Source organism: Tursiops truncatus, chromosome 4 (genome assembly GCF_011762595.2).
Source record: "Tursiops truncatus isolate mTurTru1 chromosome 4, mTurTru1.mat.Y, whole genome shotgun sequence".
Classification (NCBI taxonomy): Eukaryota; Metazoa; Chordata; class Mammalia; order Artiodactyla; family Delphinidae; genus Tursiops; species Tursiops truncatus.
Genome location: NC_047037.1, coordinates 4,101,257 through 4,125,517, shown reverse-complemented (window position 1 = coordinate 4,125,517; position 24,261 = coordinate 4,101,257). Strand labels below are relative to the sequence as shown.

The 24,261-nt window shown below is 38.8% G+C and overlaps 1 long non-coding RNA gene across 1 annotated transcript in view; it reads right to left on the bottom strand.

The window, feature by feature from the left end:
* Positions 1-24,261, bottom strand: part of LOC141278440 (uncharacterized) — a 227,736-nt gene that overhangs the window by 30,450 nt on the left and 173,025 nt on the right. The window contains exon 3 of the long non-coding RNA XR_012331192.1: positions 21,186-21,290. This is a non-coding gene — a long non-coding RNA (uncharacterized lncRNA). The remainder of the gene's footprint in view (positions 1-21,185; positions 21,291-24,261) is intronic.

Sequence of the window (24,261 nt, the reverse complement as noted above, 5' to 3'; positions counted from 1 at the left end):
ACTATAGGGCGGGGTAGTTACTTGTAATCATACTGGAAAGCTTAAAGAGAGAGAAAGAGGGTAAAACCTGTACTGTCCATATGGTAGCCACTAGCCCCATACGGCTAAATAAACCCTGGATACCTGAAAACTTAGTGCTTAAGAACAAAAGAATGTAAAATATCTCATTTCTAATTTGCATACTGTTTATATGTTGAAATGATAATATTTTAGGCATATTGAGTTCAATAAATTATAAAAATTAAAAACTATATAATAAAGATATTATAATTGTTAAAATTTGTATTTGTTAATTGAATATTAGGCTTTAATAGAGCGGGAGATCTATTAAAAAGTTCTAATCAGAAAGCATTTTCAAAAATAAATTGCTTTCCAGAATGTAAAAATAACATATTTGGGACAGATGCTAAACCAGATGGGATGCTGAGAAACATGCATGAACAGGGGATGACCCAGGTGAACTGAACCATATGTTCACCCTAGTTACCATGTCTCATCATCATTTCCCTTGTTCAGGTTGAACATCCCTGAGTCTTTGAACTCTGGGTTTCTTCAGTATCCCATCTCTTTCATCTGACAATATCCACTTAAAATATGGTACCAAAAATAACACAATCATCCTGATGAGTTCTGACCAGTGTCCATTACAATGAAGCCATCACTGCCATTAATCCAAACAGTATATTCTCCTAAAACTTCCCTCAGATCGCATTAGCCTGCCAAGCAGCTGCAACTGCATTGTTGGCTCCTATTCAGCTTGTAATCAACTGAAATTTTATGCACATAAAGCCCTACTAAACTTGGTTTTCCTCTTTATAAACATTCATAAAGGATTTTATTTTTCATGCCTAAATTCTGGAATTATATCCTGTTAGTTTCAGGCCATCATGATAGACTATTAATATAGCTTTTGCTGAACCCCTTGTCATCAAATATATTGTCTGTTCTTCCAATATTTTGTGACATCCGAAGTTTGTTAAGCAAATTCTATGTGTTTTTAATCCAAATTGTAATTAAAATGTTTGACAGAACAGGGCCCAAACTAATCTGGTTAGCCCAATTAGTTAACATTTTTCAGCCAGGTAAGAATCCACCTAACTCTTCTGACATTAGGTCCATATTTTTCCATTTAATCCAAAAGAACATCATGAGTGGTATCAAATAGGCCAGAAGATGATAGAATCCTCAAAGTAATTGTTTACATTTTACATGAGGGGAGAGGGTTCATGTTGGCAGTGTAGGAAGATCCTGAACTCACCTCCTCCCGTGAACACATCAAATACACAACCACATATAGAACAATTCACCACACTCTAGCTGCAGCATTCCATAATTAGGAGGGACCACAAAGGTATGAATCTTTTCCATGAGGAGCAAGTAATTCATATCAAAACCAGACAAGGACCCCACAAAAATAGAACATTATAGGCCAATATCCTTATATATACACATCACATCACATTAACATCACATACATTAACACATACATAACATTAACAGAATGAAGGATAAAAATTGTATCGTCATCTCAACTGATGCAAAAAAAGCATTTGACAAAATTCAACATCCGTGTATGACAAAAAAATCTCAACAAAGTGGGAATGGAGGGAACGTACCTCAGCACAACAAAGGCCATATACCACAAACCCAGAGCTAACATACTCAACTTTTCCTCTGAGATCAGGAACAAGACAAAGATGCCCACTCTCACCACTTTTATTCAACATAGTATTAGAAGTCCTAGCTACAGCAATTAGGCAAGCAAAAGAAATAAAAGGCATCCAAATCAGAAAGGAAGAAGTAAAATTGTCACTATTTACAGATGACATGATACTATATATAGAAAAACCTAAAGACTCCACCAAAAAACTATTAGAACTAATATATGAATTCAGTAAAGTTGCAGGATACAAAATCAATATACAGAAATCTGTGGCATTTTTATACACTATTAGCAAACTATCAGAAAGAGTTCATACTACCCCAAGCAATCTACAGATTTAATACAATCCCTATCAAAATTCCAATGGCATATTTCACAGAACCAGAACAAATAATTCTAATATTTGTATGGAAACACAAAAGACCCTGAATAACCAAAACAATCTTGAGAAAGAAGAACAAAGCTGGAGGTATCAAGTTACATAATTTCAAACTATACTACAAAGCTATAGTAATCAAAATAGTATGTTACCGGCACAAAAACAGATACACAGATCAATGGAACAGAATTGCAAGCCTCGAAATAAACCACATAAATTGACACATATATATATACATATATATGTATGATTAATTTACAACAAAGGAACAAAAACATACAATGGAGACAGTCTTCAATAAATGGTTTTGGGAAACTGGACAACCACATGCAAAAGAATGAAACTAGACCACAACATACACAAAAAAATTAACTCAAAATGGATTAAAGCCTTGAATGGAAGTCTTGAAACCATAAAATTCCTAGGAAAAAACATGGGTGGTAATTTCATTGACATCAGTCTTAGCAATGTTTTTGAGAATCTGACTCCAAAGGCAAAGGAAACAAAAATAAAACTAAACAAATGGGACTACATCAAACTAAAAAGCTTCTTCACAGCAAAGGAAACCATCATCAAAGGAACCTACAGAACAGGAGAAGATATTTGCAAATCATATATCCAATAAGGGGTTAATATCCAAAATATATAAAGAACTCATATAACTCAACAACTAAAAAATAAACAATTCAATTAATAAATGGGCAGAGGATCTGAGTAGACATTTTCCAGAGAAGACATACAGATGGTGAGCAGGCACATGAAAGTATGTTCAGCATCACTAATAATTAGAGAAATGCAAATCCAAACCACATGGGATACTACCTCACACCTGTTAGAATGGCTATTATCAAAAAGCCAAGAAATAACAGATGAAAAAAAAAAGAAATAACAAATTGTTGGGGAGTAGGTAGAGAAAAGGGAACCCTTGTGTACTGTTAGAAATGTAAATTGGTGCAGCCACTATGGAAACAAAAAACTAAAACAGAACTACCATATGACCCAGCTATCCCACATCTGGGTATAACATCCAAAAAACAGAAAAACATGAATCCAAAATATACAATATATACACCTTTTTTTCCACTGCAGCATTATTCACTATAGTCAAGATATGGAAACAACCTAAGTATCCATCAGTGGATGAACAGATAAAGAAGATGTGGTATATATTTACAATGGAATATCAGTCAGCTATAGAAATGGGTGAAAGCCTGCCATTTGTGACAATATGGATTGACCTTGAAGGTATTATGTTTAGTGAAGTAAGTCAAATGGAGAAAGACGATATCATATGATTTCTCTCATATGTGGAATCTAAAAAAAACAAATGAACAAACAAAAAAACAAAAAAACTCATAGATACAGATAACAGGTTAGTGGTTATGAGGGGTGAAGGGTGAAGTGGACGAAGGGGGTCAACAGTATGGTGATGGATGGTAACTGGTCTTGTGGTGGTGATCACTCTGTAGTCTATACAGATGTGAAATTATAATGCCATACACCCGAAACAGATGTAATTTAACAAAATATTACATAAACCATTTGCCCTAACAGTTTACTCATGTGTTTGTCTTGTTAAACAATGGGAAAATTTTGCAACAGTAAAGATACCACACAATCCAGGTCACTTAACAGCTGTTAAATGCTGCCTGATGAGCACATTATCCAGAAAGAAAAGGACAAGGCATGTGGAGTACATTTGGCAACGAATTACTTTGATTCAGTACAGATGTTACATCCTCCTATGCCCTTCTTTGCGGCATCTCAGTCTCACTGACGGGACACTCTGAGTTGTTTTCTATCCAAGGTTCACACTGAAGCTAGGCTGAGAAGTGGTGGCAAAGACCCACCATGACTCAATGGGAGGGGTTAATTCGAGCCAAGAATGAACAAGGATCAAGAGAAACCTATCATGAGGAGTGGCGGAGCATATGACTTCTCGTGCAAAAAGAGAACAGAGAGGACGCTGGAGATCTATTATGCCTCAACAGAAACAACACAAACTCACTAAGTGAAACTCAAAGTGTCTGGAATCTGAATTACCCTAGACATGCAACAGTCGTCTCCATAAAAAAAAAAAAAATTGTTCTAAGCAAACTATAACTGGTTTTAATTGTAAAGGATTATGAAGGAAATGTAATCTACAGAAAATGCGCATCCGGTCTGAAATCAAGCTCCAATTCCTTCACTTACTTGTTCTGTGTTTTAGTGTTTTGTCACGCATGCTTCCCAAGTCACAATTTTACTACCTGTAAATGGAGCCCTTTTTTCAAGCCATGCCATGTCACAAAAAAGATCTCTGCCAACCTCATAAATCTGTTATGGAGATCAAATGTGAAGACATAAATAAAAGCTCCATACAAATATGTTTTCTTGTAATTATTAATCCTAATATTATAAATGCTTGGATATTTTTAGTGAATTTGATTCAATTTAATGAACTTGATTCATGCCTCTTAAAGGTTATGTTAAATAGGTAGATAGATGGATAGATAGATCAAAGATAGGATATAGAGAGATGATAGATACAGATATGTTTACGAAAGCAACAAACTATGTTTACAGAATGCTATCAAAACATATTCTTGTAGAATCATAAGAATTTGAGCATAGAAGAATCTTGTTTCACAGCACTGTCTTACAAATGAGCAAACTAAAGTTTAGGTGTGTTTAATGACCTGCCCATGATCGTGAGTAACAGACTAAGGCTAAAACCTAGATTTTCAGACACCCAGCCTATGTTCTTTCCACACCACTGGAATGCTAATGCTGTTAGTGACGACACTATCAGGGTTTTTCATTCAGACTGCCACAACTTGAAAGATAAATAAAACTAGCACGTTCTCAATACTGCCAAGAGACATCATGAGGCTTACCTCACTATGAAGCTGCATTAGGTAATGCAGAATTGGTGAATACAATGCATAATTTTCTCCACTCTCTTTCCTCTCTCACGGGCCAAAAAGCAGCTTCTTCCTGTTGAAAATAATAGGCCAGACAGGCACTACCAATCCGTCAGAGTTGCCACATTACATAAGAATTATTTACACCTCTTAGACGTATTGGAAAGATATTGAAACGAGAAACAGGAAACTCCAATTCCTGAAACTCCCAAGCCATGTCATATCAGGCAGGCAAGATATGGGTATTTCCTCATCTGCAAAATAAGGCATTTGGATTACATGACTCCTTCCCAGTTCCAATATACGCCACCGCCAGAACTAATGCCTAAGCCAGCTTAAGTTAAATGCAAGAAAAATAAGATCATGACTGCTGCAGATAAAACTGTATGCTAAGAGAAAAGAAAGTTATCTCCTTTGTGATTTATGACCTTTTCTTATTTTCAAATCAGATAATTTCCAGTATAATAGCTTATAGGGTTCAATCAAAACAGCATGGGCTGGAGCTTCCCTGGTGGCACAGTGGTTGAGAGTCCGCCTGCTGATGCAGGGGACACAGGTTCATGCCCCGGTCTGGGAAGATCTCACATGCTGCGGAGCGGCTGGGCCCGTAAGCCGTGGCCGCTGAGCCTGCGCGTCCTGAGCCTGTGCTCTGCAACAGGAGAGGCCACAACAGTGAGATGTCCGTGTACCGCAAAATACAAAAACAAACAACAACAAAAAAAACACAGCATGGACTGGCACAAAAAAAAGACACATACATCAATGGAACAGAATAGAGACCCCAGAAATAAACCTACCCAGCTACAGCCAATTAACCTAAGACAAAGAATATACAATGGAGAAAAGACAGTCTCTTCATTAAGTGGTGCTCGGAAACTGGACAGCTACATGTAAAACAATGAGATTAGAACATTTCCTCACACCATATTCAAAAATAAACTCAGATGGTTTAGAGACATAAACGTAAGATTGGAAACCATAAAACTACTGGAAGAGAACATAGGCACAACACCCTTTGACATAAATCATAGCAATATTTTTTTGGATCTGTCTCCTAAGGCAAAAGAAATAAATGCAAAAATAAACAAATGGGACCTAATTAAAATTAAGTTTTCACAGCAAAGGAAACCATTGACAAAGCAAAAAGACAACCTACAGAACAGGAGAATATATTTGCAAATGATATGACCAGCTACAGATTAATATCCAAAATATATAAACAGCTCATACAACTCAACATCAAAAAAACAAACAACCCAATCAAAAAAAAAAATGGGCAGAAGACCTGAATAGACATTTTTCCAACAAGATATACAGATGGATAACAGGTACGCGAAAAGATGCTCATCATCTCTATTATTAGATAAATGTAAACCAAAACAACAATTAGATATAACCTCACGAAGATGGCAGAGGATTAAGACATGGAGATCACGTTCCTCCCCACAAATTCATCAAAAAGACATGTACATGTGGAACAACACCTACAGAACACCTACTGAACGCTGGCAGAAGACTTCAGATTTCCCAAAAGGCAAGAAACTCCCCACGTACCTGGGTAGGGCAAAAGAAAAAGAAAAAACAGAGACAAAAAGAATAGGGATGGTTTTCCCAGCACCACTTATTGAAGAGGCTGTCCTTTCTCCACTGTACATTCCTGCTTCCTTTATCAAAGATAAGGTGACCATATGTGTGTGGGTTTATCCCTGGGATTTCTATCCTGTTCCATTGATCTATCTTTCTGTTTTAGTGCCAGCACCATACTGTCTTGATTACTGTAGCTTTGTAGCATAGTCTGAAGTCAGGGAGCCTGATTCCTTCAGCTCTGTTTTTCTTTCTCAAGATTGCTTTGACTATTCGGGGTCTTTTGTGTTTCCATACAAATTGTGAGACTTTTTGTTCTAATTCTGTGAAAAATGCCAGTGGTAGTTTGATAGGGATTGCACTGAATCTGTAGATTGCTTTGGGTAGTAGAGTCATTTTCACAATGTTGATTCTTCCAATCCAAGAACATGGTATACCGCTCCATCTATTTGTATCATCTTTAATTTCTTTCATCAGTGTCTTATAATTTTCTGCATACAGGCCTTTTGTCTCCTTAGGTAGGTTTATTCCTAGATATTTTATTCTTTTTGTTGCAATGGTAAGGACAGCCTCTTCAATAAGTGCTGGGAAAACTGGACACATACATGTAAAAGTACGAGATTAGATCACTCCCTAACACCATACACAAAAATAAGCTCAAAATGGATTAAAGACCTAAATGTAAGGTGAGAAACTATCAAACTCTTAGAGGAAAACATAGGAAGAACACTCTATGACATAAATCACAGCAAGATCCTTTTTGACCCACCTCCTAGAGAAATGGAAATAAAAACAAAAATAAACAAATGGGACCTAATGACACTTAAAAGCTTTTGCGCAGGAAAGGAAACCATAAATAAGACCAAAAGACAACCCTCAGAATGGGAGAAAATATTTGCAAATGAAGCAACTGACAAAAGATTAATTTCCAAAATTTACAAGCAGCTCATGCAGCTCAATAACAAAAAAACAAACAACCCAATCCAAAAATGGGCAGAAGACCTAAATAGACATTTCTCCAAAGAAGATATACAGACTGCCAACAAACACATGAAAGAATGCTCAACATCATTAATCATTAGAGAAATGCAAATCAAAACTACAATGAGATATCATCTCACACCAGTCAGAATGGCCAGCAACACAAATTCTACAAACAATAAATGCTGGAGAGGGTGTGAAGAAAACGGAACACTCTTGCACTGCTGGTGGGAATGTGAATTGGTACAGCCACTATGGAGAACAGTATGGAGGTTCCTCAAAAAACTACAAACAGAACTTCCATATGACCCAGCAATCCCACTACTGGGAATATACCCTGAGAAAACCATAATTCAAAAAGAGTCCAAAAATGTCCATTGCAGCTCTATTTACAACAGCCCAGAGATGGAAACCACCTAAGTGCCCATCATCGGATGAATGGATAAAGAAGATGTGGCACATATATACAATGGAATATTACTCAGCCATAAAAAGAAACGAAATTGAGCTATTTGTAATGAGGTGGATAGACCTAGAGTCTGTCATACAGAGTGAAGTAAGTCAGAAAGAGAAAGACAAATACCGTATGCTAACACATATATATGGAATTTAAGAAGAAAAAAAAATGTCATGAAGAACCTAGGGGTCAGACAGGAATAAAGACACAGACCTGCTAGAGAACGGACTTGAGGATATGGGGAGGGGGAAGGGTGAGCTGTGGCAAAACGAGAGAGAGGTATGGACATATATACACTAACAAACGTAAGGTAGATAGCTAGTGGGAAGCAGCTGCATAGCACAGGGAGATCAGCTCGGTGCTTTGTGACTGCCTGGAGGGGTGGGATAGGGAGGGTGGGAGGGAGGGAGATGCAAGAGGGAAGAGATATGGGAGCATATGTATATGTATAACTGATTCACTTTGTTATAAAGCAGAAACTAACACACCATTGTAAAGCAATTATACCCCAATAAAGATGTTAAAAAAAATTTTTTAAAAAGAATAGGGACGGACCTGCACCAGTGGGAAGGAGCTGTGAAGGAGGAAAAGTTTCCAAACACTAGGAAGCCCCTTCACGGGCGGAGACTGCGGGTGGCGGAGCGGGGAGCTTCGGAGCCACGGAGGAAAGCACAGCAACAGGAGTGCAGAGGGCAAAGCGCAGAGAATCCCGCAGAGGATCAGTGCTGACCAGCACTCACCAGCCCGAGAGGCTTGTCTGCTCACCTGCTGGGGCGGGCAGGGGCTGGGAGCTGAGGCTTGGGCCTCGGAGGGCAGATCCCAGGGAGAGAACTGGGGTTGGCTGCGCGAACACAGCCTGAAGGGGACCAGTGCGCCAACAGCTGCCTGGGAGGGAGGCCGGAAAAAGGTCTGAAACTGCTTAAGAGTCAAGAGACCATGGCTTTGGGGTGCGCAAGGACAGGAGATTCAGAACACCACCTAAACGAGGTTCAGAGACTAGTGCAAGCTGCGGCTTTCAGCGTGGAACCCAGAGACAGGCATTAAGTGCTAAGGCTGCTACCGCTGCCACCAAGAAGCCTGTGTGCAATTACAGGTCACTATCCACACCTCCCCTTCCGGGAGCCTGTGCAGCCCACCACTGCCATGGTCCCGTGATCCAGGGATAACTTTCTCAGGACAACACACAGCACGCCTCAGGCTGTTGCGATGTCACGCTAGCTTCTGCCACCGCAGGTTCGCCCTGCATTCCGTACCCCTCCATCCCCCGCGCCTGAGTGAGCCAGAGCCCCCTAATCAGCTGCTCCTTTAACCCCCTCCTGTCTGGGCGAAGAACAGACGCCAGAGGGCAACCTACATGCAGAGGCGGGGACAAACCAAAGCTGAACCCAGGAGCTGTGCAAACGAAGCAGAGAAAGGGAAATCTCTCCCAGCAGCCTCAGGAGCAGCGGATTAAATCCCCAAAGTCAACTTGATGTACCCTGCATCTGTGGAATACTTGAAGAGACAATGAATCATCCCAAAATTGAGGCAGTGGACTTCGGGAGCAACTGAGATTTGGGGTTTGCTGTATGTGACTGACCATTTTCAGATTTTTATGTCTATCTTAGTTTAGTTATCAGCGCTTGTTATCATTGGTGGATTTGTTTATTGGTTTGGTTGCTCTATTTTTCTTAATTTTTAAGTTTTTTAATTTTAATATATATTTTTTTATTTTAATAACTTTCTTTTCTTTTCTTTTCTATTCTTTTTTTCTCTCTTTTCTTCTTAGCCGTGTGGCTGACAGGGTCTTGTTGCTCCGACCGGGTGTCAGGCCTGAACTTCTGAGGTGGGAGAGCCAAGTTCAGCACGCTGGAACACCAGAGACCTCCCGGCCCCACGCAATATCAATTGGCAAGAGGTGTCCTAGAGATCTCCGCGTCAATGCTAAGACCCAGACACACTAAATGATGAGCAAGCTAAGGTTCTGGACACCCCATGCCAAACAACTAACAACATAGGAACACAACCCCACCCATCAGCAGAGAAGATGCCTAAAATCATAATAAGGTCACAGACACCCCAAAACACACCACCAGAGGCAGTCCTTCCCACCAGAAAGAAAAGATCCAGACACACCCACCAGAACTCGGGCACCAGTCCCCTCCACCAGAAAGCCTACACAACCCACTGAACCAACCTTAGCCACTGGGGACAGACACCAAAAACAATGGGAACTACAAACCTGCAGCCTACAAAAAGGACACCCCAAACACAGTACGTTAGGCAAAATGGGAAGACAGAGAAATACACAGCAGAAAAGGAGCAAGGCCAAAACCCACCAGACCAAACAAATGAAGAGGAAAGAGGCAGTCTACCTGAAAAAGAATTCAGAGTAATGATAGTAAAGATGATCCAAAATCTTGGGAATACAATGGAGAAAATACAAGAAACATTTAACAAGGACCTAGAAGAACTAAAGAGCAAACAAACAATGATGAACAACACAATAAATGAATTAAAAAGCCTCTAGAAGGAATCAGTAGGAGAATAACTGAGGCAGAAGAACGGATAAGTGACCTGGAAGATAAAATAGTGGAAATAACTACTGCAGAGCAGAATAAAGAAAAAAGAATGAAAAGACTTGAGGACAGTCTCAGAGACCTCTGGTACAACATTAAATGCACCAACATTCGAATTATAGGGGTCCCAGAAGAAGAAGAGAAAAAGAAAGGGACTGAGAAAATATTTGAAGAGATTATAGTTGAAAACTTCCCTAATATGGGAAAGGAAATACTCAATCAAGTGCAATAAGTGCAGAGAGACCCATACAGGATAAATCCAAGGAGAAACACGCCAAGACACATATTAATCAAACTGTCAAAAATTAAATACAAAGAAAAAAATTAAAAGCAGCAAGGGAAAAGCAACAAATAACATATAAGGGAATCCACATAAGGTTAACAGCTGATCGTTCAGCAGAAACTCTACAAGCCAGAAGGGAGTGGCAGGACATATTTAAAGAGAAGAAAGGGAAAAACCTACAACCAAGATTACTCTACCCGGCGAGGATCTCATGCAGACTTGACGGAGAAATTAAAACCTTTACAGACAAAAAGCTAAGAGAATTCAGAACCACCAAACCAGCTCTACAAAAAAAGCTAAAGGAACTTTCTAGGCATGAAACACAAGAGAAGGAAAAGACCTACAGTAACAAACCAAAAACAATTAAGAAAATAGTAATAGGAACATATATATCGATAATTACCTCAAATGTAAATGGATTAAATGCTCCAACCAAAAGACATAGACTGGCTGATGGATACAAAAACAAGACCTGTATATATGCTGTCTACAAGAGACCTACCTCAGCGCTAAGGACACATACAGACTGATAGTGAGGGGATTGAAAAAGATATTCCACGCACATGGAAATCCAAAGAAAGCTGGAGTAGCAATTCTGTCAAATAAAATACACTTTAAAATAAAGACTATTACAATAGACACAGAAGGACACTACAGGGCTTCCCTGGTGACACAGTGGTTGAGAGTCCACCTGCCGATGCAGCGGACACAGGTTCATGCCCCGGTCCTGGAGGATCCCACATGATGCGGAGCGGCTGCGCCCGTGAGCCATGGCCACTGAGCCTGTGCGTCCGGAGCCTGTGCTCCGCAATGGGAGAGGCCACAACAGTGAGAGGCCTGCGTACCACAAAAAAAAAAAAAAAGGACACTACATAATGATCAAGGGATCAATCCAAGAAGAAGATAAAACAATTGTAAATAGTTATGTACCCAACATAGGAGGACCTCATATAAGGCAATTGCTAACAGCCATAAAAGGGGAAATCGACAGTAACACAACAATAGTAGGGAACTTTAACACCCCACTTTCACCAAAGGACAGATCATCCAAAATGAAAATAAATAAATAAACACAAGCTTTAAATGATACGTTAAACAAGATGGACTTAATTGATATTTATAAAACATTCCATCCAAAAACAACAGAATACACTTTCTTCTCAAGTGCTCATGGAACATTCTCCAGGATAGATCATATCTTGGATAATAAATCAAGCCTTGGTAAATTTAAGAAAATTGAAATAACATCAAGTATCTTTTCCAATCACAGTGCTATGAGACTAGATATTAATTACAGGAAAAAAACTGTAAAAAATACAAACACATGGAGGCTAAACAATACACTACTAAATAACCAAGAGAGCACTGAAGAAATCAAAAAATACCTAGAAACAAATGACAATGAAAACACGATGACCCAAAACCTATAGGATGCAGCAAAAGCAGTTCTAAGACGGAAGTTTATACCAATACAATCCTACCTCAAAAACAAGAAAAATCTCAAATTAACAACCTAACCTTATACCTGAAGCAATTAGAGAAAGAAAAACAAAAAACCCCCCAAAGTTAGCAGAAGGAAAGAAATCATAAAGATCAGCTCAGAAATAAATGAAAAAGAAATGAAGGAAACAATAAGAATACTCAAAAAAACCAAAGGCTTGTTCTTTAAGAAGATAAAAAAAATTAATAAACCATTAGCCAGACTTATCAAGAAAAAAGGGAAAAGACTCAAATCAACAGATTAGAAATGAAAAAGAAGTAACAGCTGACACTGCAGAAATACAAAGCATCATAAGAGACTACTACAAGCAACTCTATGCCAATAAAATGGACAACCTGGAAGAAATAGACAAATTATTAGAAAGGTAAAACCTTCCAAGACTGAACCAGGAAAAAATAGAAATTATGAACAGACCAATCACAAGTAATGAAATTGAAACTGTGATTAAAAATATTCCAAAAAACAAAAGTCCAGGACCAGATGGCTTCACAGGCGAATTCTATCAAACATTAAGAGAAGAGCTAACACCCATCCTTCTCAAACTCTTCCAAAAAACAGCAGAGGAAGGAATACTCCCAAACTCATTCTACGAGGCCACCATCACCCTGATACCAAAACCAGAGAAAGATATCACACAAAAAGAAAACTAAAGGCCATATCACTGATGAACATAGATGCAAAAATCCTCAACAAAATACTAGCAAACAGAATCTAACAGCACATTAAAAGGATCATACACCATGGTCAAGTGGGGTTTATCCCAGGAATGCAAGGATTCTTCAATATATGCAAATCAATCAATGTGATACACCACATTAACAAATTGAAGGATAAAAACCATGTGATCATCTCAAGAGTTGCATAAAATTTTTTTGACAAAATACAACACCAATTTATGATAAAAACCCTCCAGAAAGTAGGCATAGAGGGAATTTACCTCAACATAATAAAGGCCATATATGACAAACCCACAGCCAACATCATCCTCAATGATGAAAAACTGAAACCATTTCCACTAAGATCAGGAACAAGACAAGGTTGCCCACTCTTACCACTATTATTCAACACACTTTTGTATGTTTTAGCCACAGCCATCAGAGAATAAAAAGAAATAAAAGGAATCCAAATTGGAAAAGAAGAAGTAGAGCTGTCACTGTTTGCAGACGACATGATACTATACATAGCAAATCCTAAAGATGCTACCAGAAATCTACTAGAGCTAATCAATGAATTTGGTAAAGTAGCAGGATACAAAATTAATTCACAGAAATCTCTGGCATTCCTATACACTAATGATGAAAAATCTGAAAGTGAAATTAAGGAAACACTCCCATTTACCACTGCAACAAAAAGAATAAAAAACCTAGGAATAAACCAACCTAAGGAGACAAAAGACCTGTATGCAGAAAACTATACGACACTGATGAAAGAATTAAAGATGATACAAATAGATGGAGAGATATACCATGTTGTTGGATTGGCAGAATCAACCTTGTGAAAATGACTATACTACCCAAAGCAATCTACAGATTCAATGCAATCCCTATCAAAATACCACTAGCATTTTTCACAGAACTAGAACAAAATATTTCACAATTTATATGGAAACACAAAAGACACCGAATCACCAAAGCAATCTTGAGATAGAAAAACGGAGCTGGAAGAATCAGGCTCTCTGACTTCAGACTATACTACAAAGCTACAATAATCAAGATGCTATGGTACTGGCACAAAAACAGAAATATAGATCAATGGAACAGGACAGAAAGCCCAGAGATAAACCCACACACATATGGTCACCTTCTCTTTGATAAAGGAGGCAAGAATATACAATGGAGAAAAGACAGCCTCTTCAATAAGTGGTGCTGGGAAAACTTGGACAGCTACATGGAAAAGAATGAAATTAGAACACTCCCTAACACCATACACAAAAATAACTCAAAATGGATTAAAGGCCTAAATGTAAGGCCAGGCACTATAAAACTCTTAGAGGAAAACATAGGCAGAACACTCTATGACATAAATCAAAGCAAGATCCTTTTTGACCCACCTCCTAGAGAAATGTAAATGAAAACAAAAATAAATGGGACCTAATGAAACTTAAAAGCTTTTGCACAGGAAAGGAAACCATAAACAGAGCGAACAGACAACCCTCAAAATGGGAGAAAATATTTGCAAACGAAGCAATTGACAAAGGATTAATCTCCAAAATATATAAGCAGCTCATGTAGCTCAATATCAAAACAACAAACAACCCAATCCAAAAAATGGGCAGAAGACCTAAATAGACACTTCTCCAAAGATGATATACAGACTGCCAACAAACACATGAAAGGATGCTCAACATCACTAATCATTAGAGAAATATAAATCAAAACTACAATGAGGTATCACCTCACACCAGTCAGAATGGCCATACTCAAAAAATCTACAAATAATAAATGCTGGAGAGGATGTGCAGAAAATGGAACCCTCTTGCACTGTTGGTGGGAATGTAAATTGATACAGCCACTATGGAGAACAGTATGGAGGTTCATTAAAGAAGTAAAAATAGAACTTCCATATGACCCAGCAATCCCACTACTGGGCATATACCCTGAGAAAACCATAATTCAAAAAGATTCGTCTACCAGAATGTTCATTGCAGCTCTATTTACAATAGCCAGGACATGGAAGCAACCTAGGTGTCTACTGACGGATGAATGGATGCAGAAGATGTGGCACATATATACAATGGAATATTACTCAGCCATAAAAAGGAACCAAATTGAGTTATTTGTAGTGAGGTGGATGGACCTAGAGTCTGTCATACAGAGTGTAGTAAGTCAGAAAGAGAAAAACAAATACTGTAGGCTAACACATATATATGGAATCTTTAAAAAAAACCTGAAGAACCTAGGGGAGGACAGGAATTAAGACACACATGTAGCGAATGGACTTGAGGACATGGGGAGGGGGACTGGTAAGCTGGGACCAAGTGAGAGAGTGGCATGGACATATATACACTACCAAATGTAAAATAGATAGCTAGTGGGAAGCAACCGCATAGCACAGGGAGATCAGCTCTGTGCTCTGTCCACCTAGAAGGGTGGGATAGGGAGGGTGGGAAGGAGACGCAAGAGGGAGGGGATATGGGGATATATGTATACGTATAGCTGATTCACTTTGTTATACAGCGGAAACTAACACAACATTTTAAAGCAATTATACTCCAATAAAGATGTTTAAAAAAAAAGATATCACCTCACACCTATCAGAATGGCTATCATCAAAAAGTCTACAAATAACAAATGTTGGAGAGGATGTGGAGAAGAGGGAACCCTTGTACTCTTTTGGTGGGAATGTAAATTGGTGTAGCCACTATGGAAAATAAGTATGGAGGAATCTAAAAAAAAACAAAAAAAACCTAAAAATAGAGCTGCTATATGACCCAGAAATTCCACTCCTGGGTATATATCTAAAAAAAACCAAAACCACTAATTTGAAAAGATACAGCACCCCAGTGTTCATAGCAGCATTATTTTAAATAGTCAAGACATGGAAGCAACCTAAGTGTCCATCAAGAGATGAATGAATAAAGTAGATGTGGTATATATATATGCAATTGGATACTACTCAGCCATATAATACAATGAAATTGAGTAATTTGCAACAATCTGGATTGTCCTGGAGGGTATCATGCTTAGAGAAATAATTCAGACAGGGAAAGACAAATACTCTATATTATCACTTATATGTAGAATCTAAAAAATAAAGCAAATGAATGTATGTAACAAAACAGAAACAGACTCACAGATATAGAGAACAATCTAGTGGGTACCAGTGAGGAGAGGGAAGCGGGGAGGGGCAAGATAGGGGTAGGAGCTTAAGAGGTACAAACTACTGTATACAAAATAGATAAGCAACAAAGATATATTGTGCAGCACAGGGAGATATAGCCAATATTTATTAATAACTTTAAATGGAGTATAATCTATAAAAAGATTGAATCACTATATTGTACACCTGCAACTAATGTAATATTGTAAATCAAACACACTTCAGTAAAAAGGATAACTAATAGGGTTTACATTAGCTAGGGTTGGCCAAACATCTGTAACAAATAACCCCCAAAACACAACAGCTCAAACACATGAAAGTTTAATTCTCTCTCACAGAACAGCCCAGGCAGCGCATGTCTGTCTTCCACATGGTCATTCAGGGACCCAGGCTAATAGAGGCTACTCATCAAATTTCAAGGTAAATCCAGTCATTGCCTTTCCAGCCCACAGAAGAGAAAGAACATGTGTAGAAAGCACATTCACCAGCTTAAAGGCTTGACCCCAAATCGCTTCCATATGAGCTGGAGAGATAAATCCTTTGAGTCCCTACTTATAAATCCCTTCCACCTATGAACTCCACAGAGACCTGGCAGTCAGAAATTTACTCAGTTTGATCCAAGGAAACAGGCTTCCTGCTTTTGATTTATTAGAGCCATCCATAGGAAGCAGTTCTCTTTGAATCATAAATGGAATGTATAGCTCTAAAGAGATGCCTTTCCCTGGCAGTTGAGGCAGAGCAGTGAGCAATCTGACTGGCTAAGACTGAGTGATACTCAGTAGAACTATGTTCATCTGTTACACTTGGCAAGGTTGTTAATGCACAGTGATGTTGTTTGTTATGTCTCTTCTTTAGCTCATAAGTTTAAAGAAAAAGGAAGCCATGGGATAAAACAGAACTACCACCACCCCATTCCAGCAGGTCCCTCTTCACTGAGCTCTTCTACTTGTAAAACACAGCAGATGGAATGTTAAATCTAAACTAGAAAGCCTCTTGCATTCCTCACTGTCAAAACAAACCATGTGCCTCCTGCTTCTCAACTATAATCCATCAAAAGCAATGAGAGTATTTCAGACACCAGAACATGCACATCAAAGCCTATTTTAGGCAGACTTTTTTTTAAGCTTAGGCGTTGGAAGGTGAATGGGTGAACTCAAGTAAGAAATAAGTGTCCTGACGCAATGCGGATTTATTGGCATTTTAGTTACAACTTCAGTATGGCAAATATCAAGACCAGCAGATGTCAATATTTCTCAACTGTGATCTCTGCTAAACATTAATATATATTAAGATTGTAACAGTCTTTATTAATCGTTTCGCACAATGTTGTCCAATACTAATACAATGTAAGTCCGTAATGTAAGCCACGTGTGTAGTTTAAAATTTTCTGAGTCACATTTAAAAAAGGAAAAAGAAACAAGTGATTAATTTCAACAATATATTTTATTCAACTCAATCTATCCAAAATATTATTATTTGAACATGTACCAATATAAAAAATTATTAAGAAGGTATTTTAGATTTTACTTGTCATACTTTAAAATCTGGTGTATATTTTACATTCACAGTGCATCTTTGCACTAATTTGGACAAGCTATGGTTCAAATGTAGTTACTATATTGGTCAATACAGGTTTAGAATCTCTTAGAGTTTTTTTTTCAGGATTCGGGGCTTATATAAAAATTAGAATGATAAGAAAGTGTGCTGAGTATTATAAAGCATTATAAGTATTATAAACTGGACATATCTTAACCCCTAAGCCTTCCCCCAGACCCACAGTGATTTAAAATGCATGCAAACCAGAATTTACATAAATATGTTGAATAGTTATGTAACTATTTTGAATAGTATCCATGGCCAAGCATACCACAGGTCCGAAACCCCTAGCCCACACTTGCAGCCCAAATCTTGGTTCTTGTTAATAGGCTGTAAATGGAGCATCTAATTCCTCAATCCTGTCGAATGCTTTGTTATACAAGTTGTACCCAGGAGAGAAAATAAGACTGGGTCTTAGCCAGATGTGACTGAGTTTTGAGAAATCCCAAAAGGTGTCCAGTTGATGAGCTGGCCCAAAAGGCACTCATATTTTGAAAAAGAGAAAATTAGACAGCCACCTTCTAGAAACTGGAGAGCAGCCCAGGATGCCCTCCAGGGGACCAACTCCATCATAGAAATGTACAAGTTGGGTCAAACAAAACGAAGTGATAGGGACAAGAGGAAGCTGGCACAGGAATGGCCATCTAAAGGGCTTCACACTGAAAATCCGTTTCACACTGTAAATTCCTGGGTCTTATAAGGCCTGAGGGTTGAACCTCCTATTTAGGATCCCTGATAGCCCATTACCACCTAGAAGAAAAGTTCCCACAGCATACAAAAGCAGAGAACATCGGCCAAGATTTAAGAGGAAATAAAAAAAAAAAAACTGCATAAGAACCAATTTCTGCTTGAGCACTTCATGTTTGAACCATCTGAGAAATGAATCAGCCCTCCTTAAGATACCTCATGGGTAAATAGTAGTAAATGGATTTGACAATGGTTGGATTACTGACTAAACAAACTCAAAGATGATACTTTTAAGAGAGCTTACTTCGCGCAGTATTCTCACCTAAATTGAACAGTGCCAATAAATGCAAGTTGAAAATGAGTACTTTGCCCAGAAGACTTACAAACGACCCTATTCCAGGTGAGTCCTGAGCTGCCTCTTCAGCAGCTTATAATTTTGGTAACACAAACAAAATGTTCTCATGAAGAAATGACTTCAGATAAGGATTCAAAAATGTCATGCAGGATTTCCCTGGTGGTGCAGTGGATAAGAATGTGCCTGCCAATGCAGGGGACACGGGTTCAGGCCCTGGTCCGGGAAGATCCCACATGCAGCGGAACACCTAAGCCCACACACAACAACTACTGAGCCCGCACTCTAGAGCCCGCGAGCCACAACTACTGAGCCCTCGCACCACAACTACTGAAGCCCACACACCTAGAGCCTATGCTCCACAACAAGAGAAGCCACGGCAATGAGAAGCCCGCGCACCTCAACAAAGAGTAACCCCCGCTCACCGCAACTAGAGAAAGCCTGTGCACAGCAATGAAGACCCAATGCAGCCAAAAATAAATAATTTTTTTTAATGTTATGCAAAGAGTACAATGGGTCTACAGCCAAGAATCATGCTTAGTCAACCCATCACTTCCTTGAAAACAGTATCATTGATATGATGAGCATCATTGGAGAAACTCACAGGAAGTATCTTGAGTACTTGTAAAGATATATGCCCCTGTAGCCAGAAAGCATTACCAATATTCTTCCTGTGAAGCTAACTTGGAAACAAGGTAAGGCAAGCCAGATATGTTGCTGAGTCATGAATATAGACAAATAAGCAAAAAAGTTCTCCAAAAATGTATAAGTGAAAATCATACCAGAGATCCTCACCCGATACCCTGAAAGGTATCTAATCTGATGGCCCTGAAATCCATAATTTTTCTAAAACTATGTAACTTCTCCATGACTCAATTTTGCCATCTATAACGAGAATAATAATACCTACTTTGTAGATTTCTTGTGAAGATCCCAATAATTAGGGTAAAGTGCTTAGAAGAAGGCCTGGTACAGAGAAAGCATTCAATAAATACCAGCTATCATATTTATAATTAAATACAGAACAATAGGGAGACGAGACAAAGTAGAGCAGTCAGAGGTTACACAAATATATGGGTAGAACCTACGGCTATAGACTCTTTGTAGGTCCTAAATGTTCACACTCTACTTGCGGACAAGTTTTTGTGGTTTTTTTTGAAATATAGTTGATTTACAATGTTGTGTTAGTTTCAGGTGTACGGCAAAGTGATTCAGTTACATATACACATATATATATAAATATATTCTTTTTCAAATTCTTTCCCACTATACATTATTACAAGACATTGGGAATAGTCCCCTGTGTCATAGAGTTGATCCTTGTTGGTTATCTATTTTATATATAGTAGTATGTATCTGTTGATCCCAAACTCCTAATTTATCCTTCCCCCCACTTTCCCCTTTGGTAACCGTAAGTTTGTTTTCTATGTCTGTGAGTCTGTTTCTGTTTTGTAAATAAGTTCATTTGTATCATTTGTTTTAGATTCCACATATAAGTGATATCATATGATATTTGTCTTTCTCTGACTTACTTCACTTACTATGATAATCTCTAGGTCCATCCATGTTGCTGCAAATGGCATTATTTCATTCTTTTTTATGGCTGAGTAGTATTCCATTGAATATATGTACCACATCTTCTTTATCTATTCATCTATTGATGGACTTTTAGATTGTTTCCATGTCTTGGCTATTGTAAATAGACAACACAAGTTTTGATTTTTGATAATAGACCTTCAATCCAGCAATTAACTCTTCTATCTTATAAACTACTTTGGTTTTACAAAGCTGATCTCAGGACACAAAATATGACTGTGCATTTGACAGGTATGACTGGGTACAGGGAAACCCCAAGCAGGTACCCAATTAGTGAAGAGGCCAAAAGGAAGCATGGTCTTTAAAAAAGAAAATAGATAAGGATCCTACTTCTAAAAACTGGAGAATACTATTTTGATGCAGGTAGACTGCAGTTCAACAAACAACCAACAAAACAAAAACAAACAGAAAAAAGAAACTGCCCACCATTGAGGCAAACTGATGTCACAGAGAGAGATTCTCTTATTTCATTTGCTTAAGAGAACAGAGGAAACACTCCAGCTTCATCTTGAACAATCCAGTCATAAGCCAACAGGGTGTGGCAGGAGCCCGATCTCTGGAGCTGAGATGATTAGCACTCACCATACCCTAGTTCTCCCAGTCCCTTGCAGTGAGGTGTGTTTATGCGGCTGGGTCCTTACTAGTGAAAGGTGGGACAGACCTGAGATGAGCCACAAGCACATGACCTTCCCCACCATCTCCCTCTGAGGATGCTGAGAACTCTGAGATGATAGAGGCAAAGCATGAAAGTCCATACATGAGAACTGGAAGGAGAAACTTTTACTATCAAAAGCCACTAGAACTTGGAGAAGCTAGTGTTACTTACCTTTTTTCACTTGTTGACATCAGTGGTGATTTACATCCTGCTTGGATTACTGCCTGCAACTTCTTTCGCTGATACGATCAACACTGCCTTTTTCTACGTCACAGGCTTGCAGACCCAAGGAAGAAATAATGAAAGATGTGAACTCATGTCCCACTTGACTTAAGCTTATTTAATTTGCTTTCTAATGATTTTCGGACTGGTACACTCCCATTTCAAAGCGCTCCTTGCCTTGGTGATTGTTAAGATCTTGAGGGAATCCCCTCTTCTTCTCTTCACCCAAGTCACCTGCATCTCCCATCTGGACCATGGAAGTTAGTTCATAGCTGGGATCCCACTGTGCACACAATAGTGAGAATAAATCCATGCTAGCCAAGGAGGGTGAGGCGGGTATTAGCTATAGCAGCCATAGCAGTTACCACAATCTTAGTAATGCAAAGCATCTCACAGTTTCTCAGCTCCAAGTTTCTGTAGGCCAGAAGTCTGGGCACAGAGTAATTGCGTTCTCAGCTCAGGGTCTCCCAGGCTGAATCAAGGTGTTGGCTAAGACTGAGAGGCCTCTTCCAAGCCCATTCAGGCCACTGATAAAATTCAGTCTCTTATGACTTGTATTTGTTTTCTATTGCTGCAGAATGAATTATATTTTAGTGGCTAAAACAAACCCATCTATTAGCTCACACTTCTGAGGGTCAGAAATCCAGGCATGGTGCGCTGGGTTCTTTGCTCAGGGTTTCTCAGGGTAAAATCTGGGTGCCAGCCACACTACTTGCCTTTCTGGAGGCTCTGGGAAAGACTGCTTCCATGCCCATTCAGACTCATGGAAGGATTCAGGTCCTTGTGGTTGCAGGCACCTGTCGGCACCGCTCTCAGCTCCAGCGGGCCACCCTCAGATGCTTGCCATATGCCTCTCCCCTCACCACCCCCGTCTTCAAAGCTAGTGGCCTAGAATCTTCCTGGTACTGAATCTCTCCCACACTTCCAACCTCTCTCCAGGGGAGAGCTGACTGCCTATCTTTTCTTCTAGAAGTTTTATAGTTTCAGGGCTTACATTTAAATCTTTACTTCATTTTGAATGTATTTTTGTGCATTGTGTAAGAAAGTAGTCCAATTTGATTGTCTTGCATGTCTCTCTCCAGTTTTCACATAACAAAACAGAAACAGAGTCATAGATATAGAGAACAAACAGGTGGTTGCCAGAGGGAAGAGGGTGCTAGGAGGAAAGAAGTAGCTGAGGGAGATTAAGAGATACAAGCTTCCGTTGCAAAATAAATGAGTCACGGGTGTGAAATGCACAGTGTAGAGGAATAGAATCAATAATTATGTAATATCTTTGTGTGGTGACAGATGGTAACTAGATTTATCATGGTGATCATGTCAAAATGTACAGAAATTTTGAATCACTATGTTGTATAACAGGAACTAACAGAGCGCTGTAGGTCAATTATACTTAAAAAATGAACAAGCAACCTCATAGGAAAAGAGATCCGATTTGTGGTTATCCAAGTTGGGGGGTGGGAGGAGGGGGAATTGGATGAAGGCGGTCAAAAGTTCAAACTTCCAGTTATGAAATAAATAAGTTCTAGGGATGCCATGTACAACACGATAAATACAACTAACCCTGCTCTGTGTTATATATGAAATGGTTAAGAGAGTAAATCCTAAGAGTTCTCATCACAAGGAAAAAAATATTTTGTTTCTTTAATTTTGTTAGATACACGCAGATCTTGTTAGATCTTATACAGATTATGAGATGATGGATGTTCGCTAAATTTATTGTTACCATAATTTCATGATGTATGTACATCAAATCATTATGCTGAACACCTTAAACTTATACAGTGCTGTATGTCACTTATAGCTCAAGAAAACTGGAAGAAAAAATAAAATTAAAAAATCAAAAATGAATAAATAAACAAATTATAAAAGCTATTCAAAACCCCTCCTCTGACCTGAAATTCATTAATACATCACACACACCTGCTATGTTTCACCACCGCTGGGAACACAGTATAGCTTTCATTTGAAAACCTCACAAATCATTATTATACTAAATGGTACACAGATCATCATTATATAAGAGAATAAATAGCATATTTGAGATCTGAATAAGGTATTAGTGATACACAGATGAGTGACGGATTTACAGTATCTATAAAAAGAAGAAAAAGGTTTCACAAAAGAGACGAAATTTGAGCTAGGACTTGAAGTTTGACGAGAAGCACCTTAGCGAGAAGGGGAAAGGACATTCTAGAAAACGAATAGCATAGGTATATCCTACTGACGCCAGAATGAGTAGGTCATGTTATTTTGGTAGCATCTGCAAGAAAGCATGTCACCTGCCCGTGTTGGTACTAAATTTGTCCTCATCTGGAATCTGAAAGTTGGGTGGAAGTGGCTGTACAGTCCCTTCCTAAAGGGCACGGTTGAAGCAAGCTTCATGGGGCTGGTAGAACCTTCTGAGCACTTGAAGCTTCTGTCACCACTTATACAAAAAGGACTATCCTTTCTGAGAGCAGATATTATGAAAGAGAAGCTTGTGGAGTTTCAAATCAAAACAAATGCTTTCCCCACTGGCAGAGCATTACATGGGCCCACAGACCTGTGGAACCCGTTGCCGTCCTGTGGGAAAGCTGTCTTGTTAACTTTACCACAGGTAAATAGTCCTCTTCTCTTCGGTTTTTACTCTTATCCCATCATAAACCCGACAAGCTAACCAAAGTGGACCGTTCCCCTTCTTTTTCAAACAGCTGTTTTTCTTCCCACTGGTTTTCTGAACACCATACTTGGTAAGACTTCCGCTGGGAATTTCAAACAATAAAAGCAACGTGAATTGCCTTTTAGAAGGAATTATAGAAAGAAAACACTGAGTCTTGTACATTCTTGCTCCCCTTCAGTTGAAGAATCCTTCATATGTTGCTTCTCAGGTTCCAAAATGGGCATTCACTAAACACACCTAAAAGCAGGTCTGGAGGGTACTGTCAGAACAACGCTCACTTTTTCCAGTAGAGGTAACGCTTTAAAAATACCACCTCACGCTTGCAGCGTCCTGCACTTGACAAAGTCCTTTTCCATTCATTGT